This window comes from Coturnix japonica, chromosome 4 (genome assembly GCF_054131305.1).
Source record: "Coturnix japonica strain WE chromosome 4, WE-NBRP24, whole genome shotgun sequence".
In the NCBI taxonomy this organism is placed as follows: Eukaryota; Metazoa; Chordata; class Aves; order Galliformes; family Phasianidae; genus Coturnix; species Coturnix japonica.
In genome coordinates, this window is record NC_140666.1 from 36,592,940 (window position 1) to 36,611,633 (window position 18,694).

General features: G+C 37.7%; 1 protein-coding gene across 8 annotated transcripts in view; it reads right to left on the minus strand.

Moving 5' to 3' along the window:
• The window catches only part of TTC29 (tetratricopeptide repeat domain 29), a 185,521-nt gene that overhangs the window by 157,402 nt on the left and 9,425 nt on the right, over positions 1-18,694 (minus strand). For 4 of the 8 annotated variants that reach the window (XR_014945294.1, XM_015861176.3, XM_032444409.2 and 1 more), the window contains exon 2: positions 16,847-17,102. The gene's annotated coding sequence lies outside the window, so the exon portion shown is untranslated. Of the gene's footprint in view, positions 1-16,846; positions 17,103-18,694 lie in introns of those variants that run through there. The other 4 variants (XM_085544983.1, XM_085544979.1, XM_085544981.1 and 1 more) reach the window with 3 other exon arrangements.

An 18,694-nucleotide genomic window follows, 5' to 3' on the forward strand; every position in this document is an offset into this window, starting at 1 on the left:
CCGACAGGAAGGGCTGCCACACTTTTTTCCCTCTTGCCTTATCACTAAACCTTCTGTGCTGGCAGAAGGCACTGCAGCCTTTTGCCAGCACAGGTATGTCAGGGAGAACGTGGTGAATGCAAGCTTTGATTAATGCAAACAATGTGTTGGCAGCACAAGCCATTTGTGTAGCCAAAATCTCTTCTAGCTCTGCTTCTATCAGCCAGGAATACAGTGTTAAAACTAAGTGGGGGTGTATTTTGATTGCTTTTATGGTTTTGTTCATTTTATTTTTTTTTTCCACAGACAAAGCATTCTCATTTAGAACACCTTCAATATAGGCTTAATTTTCCCATAGCTTAGAAACAACGTGGAAGAATGTATGTGGAAGCCATTCTATTTATTTTATTTTTTGTGCATTCCTTCTGTAGGAAGTATTGTTGACACTGTTCTGAACTGCCTGACCTTAATCACTGAGGTGAGGTGCTTTCAGCTTGGAAAATTTGTAAGCACTGGAGTTAGGTACCTCTCTGATGAATTGAATGTTCTATCCATCATCGTTTAAATCACTTCTGTTTTCATAGTTTGTTTCACAGGTCTATATTAGTCCCCTAGTTCTCCAGCTGCTCTCACATTCTAGCAAGCATTTTACATGCACCAGTGCAAACTCAGAGTAGGAACACGTCTACACTGACAAACACTATACACCACAGTCCAACACCATGCAATTGTTCCCCATCCAAATCCCAGAATAAATATGCAGTTGCCACGTCCAAAGGCACTAGAAAAACAAACAAACACAAAAGAATTCAGACACTTTTCAATTAATGTAGAAAATGGAAAAGGACCTTGCAGTCTTCCATCTACATGTCATCCTGATGAAAAAGGTATATTTTCCTGGACATCACAGCAACATGCTAAAGACAGCAAAGGAGTTCTCTGCTTACATGTACAGATATCAAGGTTTTATTATCTTCCATGTTCACTTCTGGTAGATTCCTACTATAAAAACATTTTTGTCTTGCAAACAATGGAGTGGAATATGAGAAGGGTGAAAAGTATAATTAATACCAAGTAGGATGTGAAAAAACACAACTTCCCCGTGCCAGAGAAGTGATGAGTTCCTACCTGGTCCCTTTTGGGCTAAGCTGTTTGATCAGCTTCCCTCAGTCTCTGTGGATGTCCTTATACTAGTCTAATTGAAGGACCCCTGTTCTCTTTTTATTTTTGCTCTATGAAAAATGCATTGGAGATGTCTTATAATGAACTTTGATATGGTGAAATGATAATAATGTCCTAATTATATATAAAAATGTAATTACACTTGCTACTATTATAGAAAAACTCCCTTTATAATGAAGTGTTATGTTAGAAAAAAAGATTTCATTATAGGCAGATTCCTTTACTTGTTAATTTGGCCTGTGATTCATCGCTTTAATATTAAAAAAAAATTCTCTCTAAGTTACTTTTGATGTTTCTCATTTATGGTTCATTTCTCTGCTCTGGCACCTTAAGATGCCAAAATTACAAACTTATTTAAGATATACTTTAAAATGTACTAGTTTTTAAAAACGAAGGTGGGAAAAGAAAGGGTAAGAGCCTTTTTTATGGTAAAAATACTTGGTAATAGAACACAGAGCCAGGTTAAATATCCATGGCTGTGTTCTTGCTGACCAAATACATTTGCTGTTAAAACCCTTTTTTCTCAACACAGCATTAAGGACAGGTAGTATCAAATACCTAAAGTTGCTAGTAAAAGGAAGTATAATACTGAAAACAGCCCATTTACAATGGACAGTTCAATTAGAGAAGCATCCAGTCACTGCTGAAATTTGCAATAAAGTGATTCATCAAAACAAAAGCTGAGCAAAAAAAAAAAAAAAAAGAAATTTTTGTAATGGGAAACAGCATTTCTCTATCTTGAACGTTACATGTCTGTAAGGTAACAACGCCCAATCAAATCTACTAAACTACATTGTCACTGATAAGAAACGTGGAAATATTTTCTGTGATTTTTTTCCCATTAAAAAAACCCCAACAAATGTTTAATAAAGAAAACAGCACAGCTTACATCATCTTTCCAAGTACAGAGTTTCATTTTTCTTTTTCTGCTGAAGTCCCCTGTCCCTGTACATTCTCAGCTTCCTCCTCTTCAGTATATTCAAGGTGACCTCCATAAAGAAAACCTTCCCCACTAGAACCAGCTTGCAAGGCTACAGCCCTTGCTGGACTGGGAGATAAATCTGCATTCTTACATACTTCTTAAACAAGTATGAAGATGTCCATACACCTGAAATTTTCTCTATATTTTCCAACTCAGGCCTAATGAGAGGCACTACTTACAGGCTTTGCCTCATTTCTGTCTTCAGGCTCTCACAGCCGTAACATTCACTGATGACAACATTTATTTCTCCAGGATTACATTAATTTCTTCTGTGTGATGTTTAAGCTTCATCATGCTCTCAACTCCTGCTCCCATAACATACACATATGGAGAACTAGCTTGTTACAGTTAGCTCTTTATAGTTCACATCCACATATGCCTTTTCTAGCCTATATATACATATATATATTTATGCATATATATATATAGACCTCTGAAGATTTTTGTGGGTTCGGTACTGCCTTGCAATATAGTTTTATCTGTGTTAATCTCAAATTCTGGATGATGCCTTCCTGGCCCATGATAATGAGACAGATTGGATGGTTCAAATTTAACTCTCTAATGTCAAAAAACCCACAAAACTAACAAAGGACCCATGGAGCAAAAATCATGGCATTGTAATTCAAAACTTTTTCAGCTGTTTCATCCTGCTAATTCGATAAACTCTTTCAAAAACAAACAAACAAAAAAACTAGACTGGTAAAACCTTCACCAAAAAGACACCCCTACCCTTAGAGAAGTTGGTGTGGAACAGGAACACGCAGTTGTTAAAACATCCCTGGAGATGGGATCACTCTTCTGTGCTGAATGACATAGCTCCAAAGGAGGCCATTAGAGGACTGCAATGCTAAACAAGATTGTTTCTTCTGTGGTTAGAAAATTCACATTTAAAAATTATTCCCATATGCAAACTGAAAAGTATATTTAACAGAAAAAAGAAAAACATCATGATTAAAACTGGCTGTGATTGGTTGGTGTAGATATATGATAATACATTTTTGTCTGTAATGTATTAAAAAGTCCTGACTATGATACGAAAACATTTGGCACCTGTAGAGCACTCTTATATTCAAAGTAGCACTCCTAATGAGTTCTTGCAGCAGCCTTTAGTAATACAGCTTACTTAGTAGTTTCTTCGCAGTCAGAAAATGAGATTCTTAACTTAGTGTCATTTTAAGCTAATGCAATTGATTTCATGAAATAACTTAAATGACACTCTGCACCTGGAAATCTGAGAAAGGAATACATCCATTGTCATGGAACAAGTCACCAGTAGGACTAGAGGGAGAAAACAACAGGGTGGGTTGCAATTCCAAGTGTTCTGAGAGAATAGCAGACTCCTTTTCCATTTAGAAAAACAAATAAGTAGGAGTAACCTACTTTCAAAATCAGCTCAATCATTCGCCCATCTCAGTTTTGAGAACATTTTTGCTTTTGTGTAAGAAGGTTGGGATATACAATTAAAGAGAATGGGGATCAGCTTGAGAGGTGGTACTGAATGTAAGCATTCCTAATCTGTTGCATTGTATAGTACTATTGCCTCTTCAGAGGAAAAAAAACCAACAAATGAGACATGAGGAATGACAAAAGAAATGGAGCAATAGATGTGGTCTGCAGTAAAGCAGTGTGGTTACAGGAGATGCAATCCCATGCACTACCACAGTGCAGAAATCCCCCACTGTTATACTTCTTTTTCAGAGGGGCACTCATGAATAACTGCAGGTGAAGCACAAAGCGGCATCAAAACTGATTTTACATCAGAAAACTATTTACATATTGAATTACAGAAAAAAAAAAATAATACAAAATACTGTATTCTGTCCCCTTTCAGTACTGGAAAGAATATATTTGGGTTCCTCTGATGTTTTGATGGAGAGGACATTTCTGGAGTGCTATTTCTGATCACATTAAAGTTATTGGCAGATGAGTGCTGTGTTTTCTGCTTGGTTAAAACCACAACGAACCACTCTGTTAAACTTGATTATGTCCCTACTACTTCTGGTAGTGCAATTTCTGACTCTGAGCAGATATCCAGAGGTGAAGAAGTCCTCACTGACAGTCATATTACTCAGAACCTTGCAGGGATCATCCCACCTCAACCACACCCACCTGGTAGCCAAGCTGTTGGGGCTGTAGCAGTGGCTACAGAGCTCAATGAGCTTTTAAAACTAATTTACTGTTGCTTCTTCTGGCAGTCTGAGGTGCTGATGTCAATATACAAGGCATGTATTCTTTCTGTTAGAAAAGCCTCCCTCACACAGCAGAGTAACCACTGTGATTTCTGACAGAAGGCACACCTTTGAAGGCTTTAAGATCCTTGCAGCCTTTAAAAATTTCATTCTAAGCTAGCCAGTTGCAAGATATTTCAAAAGCTGAAGCTTCCCATGATCAAAGGCACTCCTGAATAACACTATTATGTTCTCCTCCTTAAATCCTGTCTACTTGGAAATGTTGGTGAGGAATTCAGCAATTTCTTACTTCCTCTAGTGAAGCATATTGAAACATGCAAACTGCATGCATTTAACTCCTCAGCAGTGTCATGTTCTGTTGACGTACATCTAAAGATCTGACAATACACAGCAATATTTTTTGAAAAACTGACTGCTGTTTATTCCATCATCTGACTTAGCAGGAAATTATCAGTGTTTAGTAATACTACTGTAAGGTAGAAAAACATGTTGTTGCCACTTTGTGTTCACACACTTTGAAAGGAGTACCTATCTGAAAATAAATTTGGGGACAATACTTCCAGCCTTTGCTGGAACATTTGCTAAATTGATTTTGCTTGCTGTCCTGTCTGTTCAGATAGGCTGTACTCAGTCAGCTATTTGTCGGTGCTAGTTGATTCACATTATACGTTATAGAAACTAGTTGTCCACTCACATTGCTCACATACTAAGTTTTGTCAACAATTAACACTATTCATGATGAGTCTGTTTTAAACCATACAGTTTCACACCTACACTTTATCCATATGGTGTTCTAACTACTTTTTTACTTTTTATTTTTATTATTTCGGGAGGCTTAAATAAATTAGCAAAGGCTAAGAAACAAAAGAATCATGAGCAAGTTTATCTGCATCCCCATGTCCTTCTTATCATAGGCACAAGGAAGTGCAGAAATACAGCAAAAGCAGAAATGTTTCAGAAAAGATTATCAGCGTTACTCAGTTCTGTTCCATGGTTTGTTTTCAACAAGACCTCTCCTTTGAACACTGGTAAGATGCTGCTACTTGCAAGATGTTTATGTATTAATAGGAAAGTCAACTATATACATATACAATTCCCATCATTCAAAAGCTTTTCAGTCAGTCTGTACTGGATCACACTTGTGTTCTATAAAGTTCAGTTTTCAGACATGTACTTCAAAATATTTTGCCAGTTGATTTATCACATTCCTATATTTACACCTGCTGTAACAGTCTTAAAATACTTTCAACTAAATACCCTTTTCTACTTATTACGTTCTACAGGCTAAACACATTTGCCCTAAAATTTAGTTTTGCTGAGATCAATGGGATTTCTGCCATAGATGTCAGTGGATCTTAACTTACATTTTATATTTAAGTAAAAGGTGGGATTTGCACCAGTTTATTTCTGAATCAAATAATGGGGTCAAAATAAATGTGACTTACTGCTAGTTATTTACATTTTGATGTAGTCTAAGCCCTGATCCTGGCTTTTAGCTCCTTTGTTTCCCTCAGAATAATAATTTTTAAATTACCAAGAATAAGCAACTGTGGCCACCTCTGAAGACACACTTGAAGAAAGGCACCTTCCTCTGAAAGGATGATGAAGCCAAAAGTGTAATATTTGCCTGAGTGTCAGAGCTGTTTTCTTAACTTTAATTCCGCTTCTAATAAAATCCCACATACTCCATTCTGTAGAAAATTTAGAAGACAACTCCTACCCTATTGGCCTCCTCAAGAAATAATACAAAATGCCTGGGAAAAGACACAGTTTTCAGTTTTAATTTCCTGGATTCTCTTTCCAGAGAATCATGGAATCATTTCAACCTTCAGCCTTCACCAACCACCATGGGCTGAAGAGTACACACTGCCAAGCTTTAACAACACAAACAGAAAAAAGCATGCAGTTTCTTGGGCGGTGGGGGCAACTTCAATAAGCTCTGTGAGACAGCTCAGTTCGTTTTTTAAGTCCTTACAAATCTAAACACTGCCAATGAATAGAAATGATCTAGCTGTGCTAGATCTAAGTCAGATTTTACTTTCATGGTGTGTCAAAATTTGGAAGAAACATGTCAGACCATGTATGCCGGGGGATGAAGAAGATCTCTCATGAACCGCATGCTTGAGGTTGTTAAAGTGAAAAAGAACAACTTAGGAGGTCATAAGCAGAAGCAACAGTGCAGCAAGCAGTCACACACACACAGCTCCATAAGTAAAGTGTGGTGTTCAGCGCTGGCAAATCACAAATGCTTTCACACATTGTAGCATTGATGTAGCAGCCTCTCCACAGCAGCACTAATGAACTCTCCCTCTCTCCCTGGCTTTAAGGTCACAACCAAAAGAGCCGCCTGGCTTATGGGTGTATAATGACTGTGACGCGCACTTCGGAGAATCACTTGTTTTACAAGAAGTTTGTTGAGCTACTCTTGGAGTTATTAAAACTGTTCACAAAGTGATGTCTTTGTCAGCTTGATTAGAGACAGCAAAATGTGCTAAGAATTTTGCAAATGATCCAGGTGTGATTTATATCTCAACAGACAGCTGGGAAAATCATGGAGAGAAAAAAAGAAAAGAAAGAAAAAAGCACCTAAATAGAACATTACTTAACCATTTCAAAACAGGTGAGAAATTACATGTTTGAGGAAGAAAAATAAAGAAAAAAATACCTTGGGAATGTGTGGGAAAGTTGCCATATAGTCACATACTGAAAGAGAAGAAACAGCAAGAATCACCAGGATAGATAAAGCTGCAGTGTCCAAGCAAGGCAAACCACTTTTGTTGGCACTAAATCAGGAAGTCAATAAAGTCTGCATAAAAGCTCTGCTAGCTTTTGAAGGGCTTTTCATTGGTTATTCAATTTTAATTGCTTCAATGGAATTCATTCTGAAATGCTGACTTAGTGTGCATGATGAAGGTGGAGACCGGGGATGAGGGGATGTCCCAGATACATACTTGTCCCCAGACTAAGATTTTTATTAGTGAGGTTCCAGTTACAAGTAATCTTTTGCAGATTTTCACAGAACTCTTTTTGTGGAAAAAAAGAAAAAAAGAAAAAGAGAAAAGCTATCACATTTCTGTAATAGATTTCCACGTCAACTATTTTTAGCAAGAGAAATGTTATAAAAGACATGCATTTCACCCCAGTAATGGTACAGACCACAGACTGAGTCACTCCACAGCAATGTGCCACAAACAGCAGCATTCAGCTAACGCACTGATCCTGCCATTTTAAAATGTTCTTGATTTTGTGTACTACTTATTCAGAATTACAGCAGCTTGAGTCCTAGTCTTTGGGGACTGTCTGCAAGACATTTCAGTGTCTGATTCTTCAAGTACCTCATTAGGGTGATGAAAAGCCACATGATGAAGGGGCAGCGCCATGCTTGAAGAACTAGGGGTTCCTGCTGTCTTGAATTATTAACAAGTCAATATTTAGTGGACTACTCCTGCCTGCCTACAGCAGGTGGTACCCCACTGCCTTTCACTTGGAAAACATCTGCTTGCTCTGAGCCTCCCCAGAGCTTGCTACAGTCATTTGTTCGATTTAAGACAGACACTGTCATTATTCCATGCAGCACTTCACAGAAATACTTCCTACTAAATGCTTGAACCATCTGAGCTGCACTAGGCAGGCTGCAGGCCTCATTAATAATGCATCCATGCTTATCAATAGATTTAGACAACTGGTATTTAGAAGCTTCTTCAGAAGGAGTGGTTTCTTTTCACACCAGTTAGCTTCATTCTGCCAGCTCCTTGATGTAGACATTACAACCAACTGAGTTCTGAAAGGCAGAGGTGCGAAAATTGTATTTGAGCTGCTCCTTTGCTTTGGAGCATCACTTGACTGATGAAATTCTTAAGATCAACACTTTCGTTGCATTAGTTCTTATTGACTTCTGAGTTTTGGAGGAAGCAAGATTACATTTATACAGAAACTGATTCAAATTTGTGGAAGTTCTGGCTTTGCATTCTCAACAAAGTAAAAGAAATCAAGCTCTGATCAAACAGCAGTGTGGACAAAGTAGCTATTGGCCAATTTAATGCAGAGGCAAGGAAAACAAAGGTAAGACCCCACTGGTGTGTGAGTGGGTTGAGCAGCTTTAAATAACTCTACTGTGATTATAAAAACAGAGATGCTTGAATCCCTTCTGGTTCTTCCTTTCTTTAAATCAGGGTTGCCCTGCACCGCCTCACAAATGAGTCATACAAACTGGGTTTCTGCAGGGCAGTTTTCTTGTTTGCTGGGCCAATAGTATTTGCTAGACATAAACAATTTTTTTCCTTTCCTTTTATTTTATTTATTTATTTTTAATGAAGCAGCCAAGCATTAGAAAAGCTTAAGGTATTCAGATTTCATCTACACTGTCACCCTTCTTAAAAGTTTACTGAAGTTGTATTCAGCTTTATTGCTTCTGTGACTGGCATGAGGAGAAGGGAATGTTGCTGCAATTTCTCAATTTCTCTATATTCCTTTTGAGATACTCATCTCTAGCTGCTATGAGCAATCCACTCAGCAGCTTCACATTCTTCTGGAGACCTGCAGTCCAACCTGGTTTCAGATCTCCATTGTCCCCAGTCTCCAGCCAGAATAGGGAAGCCAATCTACATAATTTTCTCAGAGTTGGACATTTGCTAATTAATGGCTCCCAGATTAGGAAGATAAGGAGCCTTGTCACTGACTTTCTTTTGCTTGTCCTAATTTGTTGGTTCTTCATGACAGTAAGTTTTAAAACATCTCCTCCCCTGCCCCCCCCCCCCCACAACTACAGTAATGAAATAAATCAGAATTTTGCAGAAAGCATGGAGATATTAATATATATTAGCAATGGAAAAGGTTGTTGCCAGGTTAATTGTAGACTGTTTACATTATAAATTGGTTTCAGTGTAGAATTGCTGGTTGCTAATAAAATAATCACAAATCACTTTGTGTTTCTGGGTCAGTAACATTCACTGTGCGTGCAGAGATTAATCTCACACACAGAGAGATTAGATTTAATATTCCTTGAACCAAACAGAGTTACTGTGCACACGGAGCAGAACTGTGTGTGAGCAGCTTTCTGTTCCCCATGGTGTAGTTCCTTTATTTGTCTGGGATGCTGAAAATCGAGGACCACTTCTACACGTAGTGATGTGAAAAATGCCCAACTGTCTCCAGAACTGGTTGTTATTTGTACACTGTACTGTGTGTCCAAATAGTCACTTACTGAAGTGCTGACACTGGCACTCAACTGGAGGCTGCTGCTGACAGTCTCAGCACTTGATCAAGTTTGTGGGAAATTAGTGTTTGTTCAAAGAAGGCAGAGTTTGGCTTTAATGAATAGGATGACTTTCACACTATGAACAGGGGAAGCTGAGCTGCAGCTCTGCTTAGAAAAGAGGTTCCCCTCTCAAATATCTGTCAAAAACTGAACATGAAAAACAGTTCAGTGATGCTCCATGGACAGAATTCTGAAATGGGAAATAACGTAACAGTTTTTACAAACCATATTTTCTTCAACAGATTTATGAAAAAAAACCATGAGAAATGAAATTACTTCATTTGAAACTCCTTTGAATTCCACAAGAGATTCTTTTCATAGTGACACATACTAGAGGAAATGGATTAAACATCCATGACAAAGAGAGTAGGCACATGCAGAAGCAAAGAAGAGGTAAAAAGCAAGAAGCCATGTATGAGCCTTTATTTCCACAAAATCATTGCCTCTAAACTGCCAGGAAAAAAGTGCAGCTCTGCTGCAGCAGCCACCTGGGAATAGGGTGGATCTTCATAGTTGAGCTTGAAAATGGAGAACATCTTCAAAATGAGACTGGTTTTTATCAGGACAGTAAAATTACTGTCCAGACACAGGAAATTATTTCACCCTCAGGTGATTACTTTGATTTTTCTGTCTGCCACCAAAACAGAATCAAAACACTAATCTTTCACAGTTTCTTATTTTCTTGTTTCATGAGCAGTTTATATATATATACATATATATATATATAAGAAGAAAACGAAAGAAAAGAAACCGATAAAATAAAGATGGTTTAATAATTTTAAGGAGATTTTAAATGATACTCACTTTATCAAGGCTGATGAAAATGACAGTAGTGTCAGAGGGTAACAGGTTGCTAATAAATACAATAGTTTAGGAAAGCGCTATTCTTGTCATGGAAAAATATATTTTGAGAAAAATAATACTACTGTAATTCATTTCTGAAAGCTATAGAGACTTCTCAGATGAGGAATGCAGTTATTAAAGGCAAAGGCACACAATATGTTGTAATGAAATGGTTGTACTACACACTTCATTAAACGCTTTGCGAGCCATCTGGGAAATTCCAGCTCTCTCAGAAAGAAGGTTTTACACGCCTGGATCGGTAGAGGGAGCACATGGAGCAGTAGTGGCTCACAGCACAGCACAGCACCGCTTCGGTGGCTCCAGCCTGCAAAGTTGAGCATGGCAAAATTTAACCAAGGGAACACTGGAACGTGTGCTTATTCTTTTGCAAGAAGCGTGCATAAAGGATTCATTGAGTAAGACCTGGACACTTGCAGCTATCAAACACCCACTGACACAGCAACGCTCGTGTTCTCTCTGAGCATCGGAGTTGGGAGAAGCTGACAGACTGTGTTGCATGCATCCATTGCAAGAAAAATTGCTGTCATACGCGATGCTGAAAAGCTTAAAAATTCAGAGGGCACAGCAGGGAGTCTTCCTGAAAGATTCAAAGAACTGATATTTTTTGGATGTGTTGACTGTTTGATTTACAGTATTTAAAGGAAGAAAATTTGACTGTTTCTTTTTTTCTGACTTAAGTCAGAAAATAAAAGGGAAGAAACAGACAAATTTTATATAAATCTCAGAGAAGTGGGAGCTAAGAACAGGCTGAACTGCAGATGTACTAGATTGACTATATTTGCACACTTGTGTCAAAAGCTCATTATTGGTATAAAAAAGCTAAAGAAGAAAACCCTTTCAGTGCTTTAACATTATGAGAAGCACTGTCCAAATAATAAGAGTTAACAGTGCACGTTTACAGCTTCAGTTCCGTCCAACCCACTATTCCCTCTAGGTGAGCCGCAAATGCTATGCTATACTGCAGAGAGAAGAAGCAAAGCAGAAGCTGCCTTCCATATCACAGAAGCAAGCCAGTGAACTACTGAAGTGCCATGTCTTCCATAGAATTTAGGGCCATGCAGTCAGCATGAGGTACGCACCCAGCAGTATGTGAAGCACACTCAAACATATTGTTGTATAAGTTGTAAGAAATGATGTTTTGTATTATTAGCATGAAAAAAAATCATTTTGTTCAGTTTTTATCAAAGCCTACAGACTATTAACTTCAGTGTTTTCCCTCAACTAGAATTACAATATACTAACTTGAATAACAATAGCATAACACACAGACTGAAATTCTAAATGAATGCTTTTACTGGCTTCTTAGAGTAATTGCAATAGCAGTTACCTCTGGCCACATATATGGACTCATGCTTGAAAGGCCCCTTTGGGCATCCATAGCACCCGGCACCAGAAGTGCACCATCTGGCACCCCCAGGCATCGCTCAAATAATTCTGCACTGAGCCCAGGAAAACTTTGAGCAAAGCCTGGCTACAGTTTGAGTGAACCCTGCTGTCTGCCTTTGGGTGGGTGGAACAGTGCTGTTGCATGCTGACACTCCATACCGAGCACTACACATTTGCACATAAAACAAAGTATTTAAAATAAGTCATAAAAATATGTACACATATATACATATATAATAAAACTTCCCATCTCTTTCTCTCTGTGCGCATAGTATGTAATTAAATATATATATGCAATACTAATTTTGAAGTACATAAGAATTGCTAAGTCGTTCAGTCACAAATCCACATGAAGATTTGCAAAAGGAAACAGGACTCATAAGGCTGGTTACACAACCTTCAGTTTTCTCCATGAAATGGCATTTTGCTACAATCCTAAATGTTGTGATCATCTCTCTTTTCCTTATAAAATCACTGCTTAATTTAGCAAACATTTCCATATTAAATACCATTAATCAAATGGATCATTCCAAACCTTATATTCACATGCTCCACATTCTTGCACTGGGACTAAAATTACTGATTTTTATGTCTCCGGGTCTGCAGTGCTTTACAGTGAGATTGCATGTATTTTTACAAAGCCTCCACCAGCTGAAACAATGCTATTACTATTCCTTCATAGACAACTAAAAGCTAGACAGATTAAAGTCAAATGACCTCTAATTTTCTGAACAACACTGAGACTGAAATAAATAATGTGGCAGTAAATTCACCATGGTTAACTCTGAGACCATTTACTATCTGTTTTATACTTTTTCTTTTTGTCATTCTATAACTTTCTCCTGAATTTGTGAAAAGAGACAGTAAGAGAGGTGGGAGTCCCACAGACACAAGTCTTGTCTTGCTCCTTTTTCCTGAACACTGTTCTTGTCTGTGGCTGAGAGTCCAGTACCACACAAAGTCTAATTTACTCTAGATCTGTTGCTAGCAGCCCAACTATTTAGGCTCCTCCCAGTTGAAATGCAAATCTGCATCCTAGTCAAACAATATTAGCTTAGCTTCAAGCAGATTATTGTTTCACTGGCATGGAGGGGATGAGAACAAATGAAAGCCATGCAGAGAAATCTGTGAATGGTGAGCTATGGGTAAACATTTTTATTGATATTCCATTAGCAAATTTAACAAGCCCACTGAGGGGTTAATTACTATCTGTGGGCTCAAATTTTGGACTGGGGAGAAAGGGAAGTGCTGGTATTACAGCAACTCTTGGAGCACTTCTCAGTACTTATGGGGTGGGTTTGCCTGTTCAGCTGCTTTGCAATGCCATCACACATTACTCTGCTTACTGTGTACGCCTCCTCAGGAAAAAAATGAGCAGAACTTTGCCTCCCTGTTCAATTTCTGTTTGCAAAGCTAAAGAACTCTTTATACAAGCAAACAGCAAAGTCAAGTTTAGCACAGCTTTTGGCTGCTCTCTCTTCAGTTCTCTGTCTACATAACATAGTTCTCCCTTCTAACCTATTCCCTATGGAGTACATTCTTCCTTTCAGCACACACTTTATGATGTCTCTCCTTCCTAGGAGATTTGCATTCGTCCCTACCAGTGTCATATTGCTTGTTGATAAAACTTCTTAGATTCCATTACTACATGCCTCCTCCATGTTCAAATTTGTTGGCCTACTTTTGTTTTTATGTCCAGCCTCTTTAGATCTTGCTGCTCAGTGAATCTACGCATAAATTATCATTTCTTGCTGGTTCATTGTTTTTTGGTTAAAAACACATATACAAACATATATATATTAGGATACCATAAGATCAGAGAAGTGCAAAAGAGAGCAAAAGCACCCAGGAAGAACCAATTATTATTCTTCTCAGCCTATTAAAAATTTTTAAGATTTCTGACAGCAATTAAATGCAGTTAACACCAATACTGCCTGATGGCACAATGTATTAAGAAAGATAAATCTCAGTCAACATAACATCAACCCCTTTGCTAAAACTAAACTTCTGGTCTTCGCAGGAATATATTTTAATAGGATAAGAAAATAATATTAATTAATTTAATGCTTAAAGTCTTTAGGATATAATCCAAGTGTGAAAGGGAAGAAGCTTTTCTTCAGACTAAGAAACAATAGTGTATTTTTTTAAGCATTAGTAAGAAGGAGAGATCCCTGACAAAGCCTCTTAACGTGTGAAATCCAGATTTTGAGCTTCTGAAATAAGAAAATGCCTGCAGTTTTGCAAAACCTGGAAGCTCTTTGTGGTATTTTCCATCCTTGTTCCTCTTGTCCTAAAAGCACTTGCTTTGACATCCCTTACTGCAGGTGCCACCACACACACTCACAGGCAAGAGGGCACAGCCCGGGCCTTCTTATGCTGAGATGTGAAAAATCAATTGAATCCCAGCAGATGGAATCACTGGTGCAGAAAGTGACTAAACACCAACAGTTATTCTCTAATACCAAAGCCTTGGAAGAGGAAACTGCAAATATATGCCATGATTAAAAAAAAAAAAAAAAAAAAAAAAAAAAAAAAGCAATGATGTTTAGAATAACTCTCTGCATGGTATTTTTTTCTGGAGCTCTGTCCTCCTGCAGAAATGCTGGTATTCACCGGTAAATTAAGACTTTCTCTCCAAACATTTTTCTCTTCACCAGTAACACACAGATGCAGGATTTGATGTGATCTGATAAACACCAATACATGGCACTATCATATCACAATAGTGGAATATTCTGAATATTTCCATTCCCTTACCATTATGATTTTAAAACAGACAGAAATGAGAGCAGAGTCTGTGTATACCGTGACAGGAAACATTTTGTATTTTTACTCCATACTTTTTTAATTCTAGGTACTATACATTTATTTCACTAAATTTTGTCTGATTGTCTGTGACTAGTAACTATGCTCTGCTTAATCTTGAGTACGCATTAATCCAATGTCTCCTCTTTCTTCCTATTTTTTCCTATCATTCTCTCTATTTTCTGCTCATTCTGTCAGCATCTCCTCACCTTTCTCTACCATTCTTTGTTTCTCTCTTTCAGTTCACATATTTCCTTATACATTTTTGCTAACATCCAGCTGAGCTTCAGAGAAGAATTTTTTAGCGTACTCTCTGTTTGTGTCAGTCCCATTATAATGTACTCAGGATGATATATTATACTTGAAAGCTTCTGGTATAGAAATAAAGAAGTCATATTAGCTATTCCCAAAAGAATGTTAATCACAATCCTTCAATCACAATGATAATCATATTCGTATTTGGGAAAAAAAAAATCTTTCTATGGTTGAGCATAGGAATAGATGTCAGAAGATACATGTTCTCTTCTTAGCTTTCACACAAACATCTTGTGGTCGTAAGGAAACTGATTCTGTTTTCTAGTTCAACTGTCAAAATACATGAATAATACCGGCCTGCTTGATTGGGTGACACTTGATTCAGCTAATGTTTGTAAAGGCTTTGAAAACATCAACTATGCCAGGCTAAAGAGGTACGAAGTCTTATTAGCTGTCAATTATGTTTTATAGAAAATGTGGGTGATCATTCATCCAACTGGAAAATTGGTAGAAAGAAGAAAAACAGAAAAATGGAAGAAAGAGGAAGAAAAGCAAACACTGGTTTGAAACAGAGTATACTGGAGCCTGTGTACAACTTAACTTTTGCATAAAATTTTCTGAGTCTGCACAGACACTACTTACTCAGAGCTGAAAGCCAAAATTTATATGCACAGACAGGCTAGTAAAAATGAAACTTTACAGTTTTACATTCTCCAGCTTTTTGTGTAAACTCTATACCTTAACTCTACTGATGCTAATGGTATGAGGTCAATTAACTTTGATCTACAATGACAAGAGCACAAGCTCCCTAATTTACTGGAAAGAATAAACTTCCAGCAACCCTGAATACTCCCCATGCTCCACTGTGTGTGCTTCCTACCAGGCTTATAATTGAGCACACTCTAGCGGTCTCTAGCATGCTTAGAAAACTGTGCATACAAAAGTACAAGCAAACAAGAGAAATGAGTTTGTGCATTTAACTCTGTAATGTGACACTGTGGACAGCTCACCATGGCTTGAGAATTACTGGCCTAAAGACTGACAACATTTGATATTTGCAAATTCTACAACATTCTGTAGCTTGCTTGGCAATGAAATTGTATACTGCTTTAAAAACCAGCCAGGGCAATTTATGGAAAGAAGTGCACATCACTCAATTAAGCAGTTTGAGATCATAATTTCTCTCTAATGGCCTTTCCTTGGCAACAGGAAAACAAAAGAAAATTAAATCTGATAGGGCTGTTCTAGTAATGTCAAAAGTTGGCATTCTTTATCAGTCTTTAACTTGAAAGCAGTCCTTGTCAGAATACTGATAAAGGCAGCATAGGAATATTGCTTTTCATCTGTGTGGCATATAAACCAATGTTAAAAAAAAATATCATTATTTATGTTTGTTTTCTTTTTTAAAAAAGCAAATACAAAACAAGCCATCTCGTGTACGTTTTGTACTCATCTCTGACAAGAGTTAGTTATGCCATTTATCTGAGCGCTCACTCATGGCTGAGACTGCTCTCTCCTACCCGCTATAACACTGACCCCGTTTAGGGGGCACATCACAAACAGATGCACTGAAATCGGTAGCCTTTTCCAGGGTGTGAGCTGACATAATGGGCGGCTTCCCCTTCCCTTGGGAACAACCACTCTCTTTACCACTAGGACAAATGACCTGTAGGAGAGGCAGCCTGGGCTAGACACTCTTTTTCGTTATAAATGCCAGATCAGATCATAACGCATTACTGTGATTTACTGCGTTAATGACCATGCACTTCGATTTGCAGGGAAAGCATGAAAATGTATCAGACTGAAGTCAAGCTCCCTGCATGTCACAGTACACTTTCTAGGCAGGCATGTTACTTTTAAAACTTCACTTTCTCTTAGTAAACAGCCTTGAATTTCAGAGTTGTAGACACACTAAACCACTCACATTATCAAATAAACAAGGCTTACCTTGGAGCTATCAGGATCTGTTGAAATGGTGTAAACTACTCCTTTTTTTTCTTCCACGTCAGGGAAAGTCAGTTTTCAGCTCTCGAGGGAGCTCTTCTGAGATTCTTCATTTTGCTTTTTTTTTGTTGTTTTTGTCTGTGAGCAGGTCCTTGTTGCTTATAGTGGGCAAATGCCAGCAGCTTTATATCTTTTCTCAGAAGAACAAGGCTCCACCTTGCTCCTCCATAGTTCTGAGAGGGAAGAAGGATTACTGAGCCTAGGAAGAAAAAAAGAAAAACAAATCTTTTTCAGGCTTCAATGAATCAGAAAAAGGGAAATAGAACAGAACTAGTTCAGAGAAAGAAGACAAAATCAGCAGTGGGAACAATTGAAGGGGAATAAAGAAAGACAAAAAGTGAAGTAGGAAAATAAAGATGGGATGATAAAATAGGGGACAGAGAAAAGACAATGGAATAAAAAACCAAGAGATAAGAAACAAGAAAAAGAGAAAAGGATTTTAGTAATAAAAAAAAAGAGTACTGGAAGTAAAAGTATTTTGATGCATTTATTTTTCCAGAAGTTGTGGGGGGAAAAAAAAAAGTTAAATATTCACTGTCATTAGAAAAGATTGTTGAAGGGGAAAAAAAGAAGAAGAAATCTAGAAAATCAGAGAGAGAATACTTGCGAAGGGAAGGACAAATATAGAGACAAATATTAAATAACATAAATACATGAACTTTCACACTGGATATCAATTCAACCACCCTGAAATCATGGAAGCCAAGATCAGAACTGCCTATCAAATACTCAGTGTACGTCAGGCTGTGAAGCACTTAACAGTACACAGAAGTAAGCAAGACATTCCCTACCTCAAAACAACCTGTTAGGAGCAGAGAGCAAAGTGGAACAGTGCTTCAGGTCCCTACAGAACAGATTTTCGAAGCTGAAATTCTCAGTAAGTCTGTGGAATTATATCCTCATGCTGCTCAGGAAAGCAAGAAAAGCGCTATCACAAGATAATATGTTTTTCTCTACTGCAGTGTTTAAACACATTCCTCAGTCTAGAAAAGCAAATTTATGCTTTGCTAAATTAGGAGTAAAAGTGTAACCGTTCATTTTTATTATTGGAGTGTGCTTATCCACGAGTCTTAAGATTTTTCTGAGCAGAGGCCCTAATTCTTTGAAATCTTAGCCCTTGACTGTTTCCAGTAACTCTCCTCACCTGAAATGTTCTAACAAACAATATCTGAACTGCAGTAACCCATTGCAAAGACCTAGGAGAAAAGCTGCCAGGGCAGCAGACCAGGCCGATCTGCTTCCTGCACCAAGGCTATTAGTGTCCTGTTTACTGTGCCTGTCCTCTGAACTACATGAATTTAAATCACATTTTTATCTTTTGCTACTTGAAAGTCCTTCAGTTAGTTTCCATCTTAAGAAAACTTTTTAATGAAGTTCACTGTGTTTCATCTAAAAGTGTTGTAAGAAAGAGCAGATGAAGAAATAGAATAGCTTTGGTAAAGCTCGATATAGTTAGCTCAGTTTAGCTGGCTGAGCCTCAGATTTTCCAGCACAGAAACAAGGAGTCAAAACAAAACTTTTCCAGATGTTACATTTTTAATTAGCAGAGTAAACAAAAGTTGATAATGATGTTTTCTCCATGGTCATTACATTATGTGAAAGGCAAAGCAGGAGCAAGCTCTGAAAATTAATTCTTATCTGATGTAAGCAGTTTTTTATGGAAAACCTCAAAAGAGCTTTTCAAAATGATGTACGCCCTTACCAGATAACAAATTATCAAAGCCTTGTGGTTTAGTCTTGTTTTCACTGTGAGGAATACAAAGAATTGCGCTTACTCCCTTTTCTTCCTAT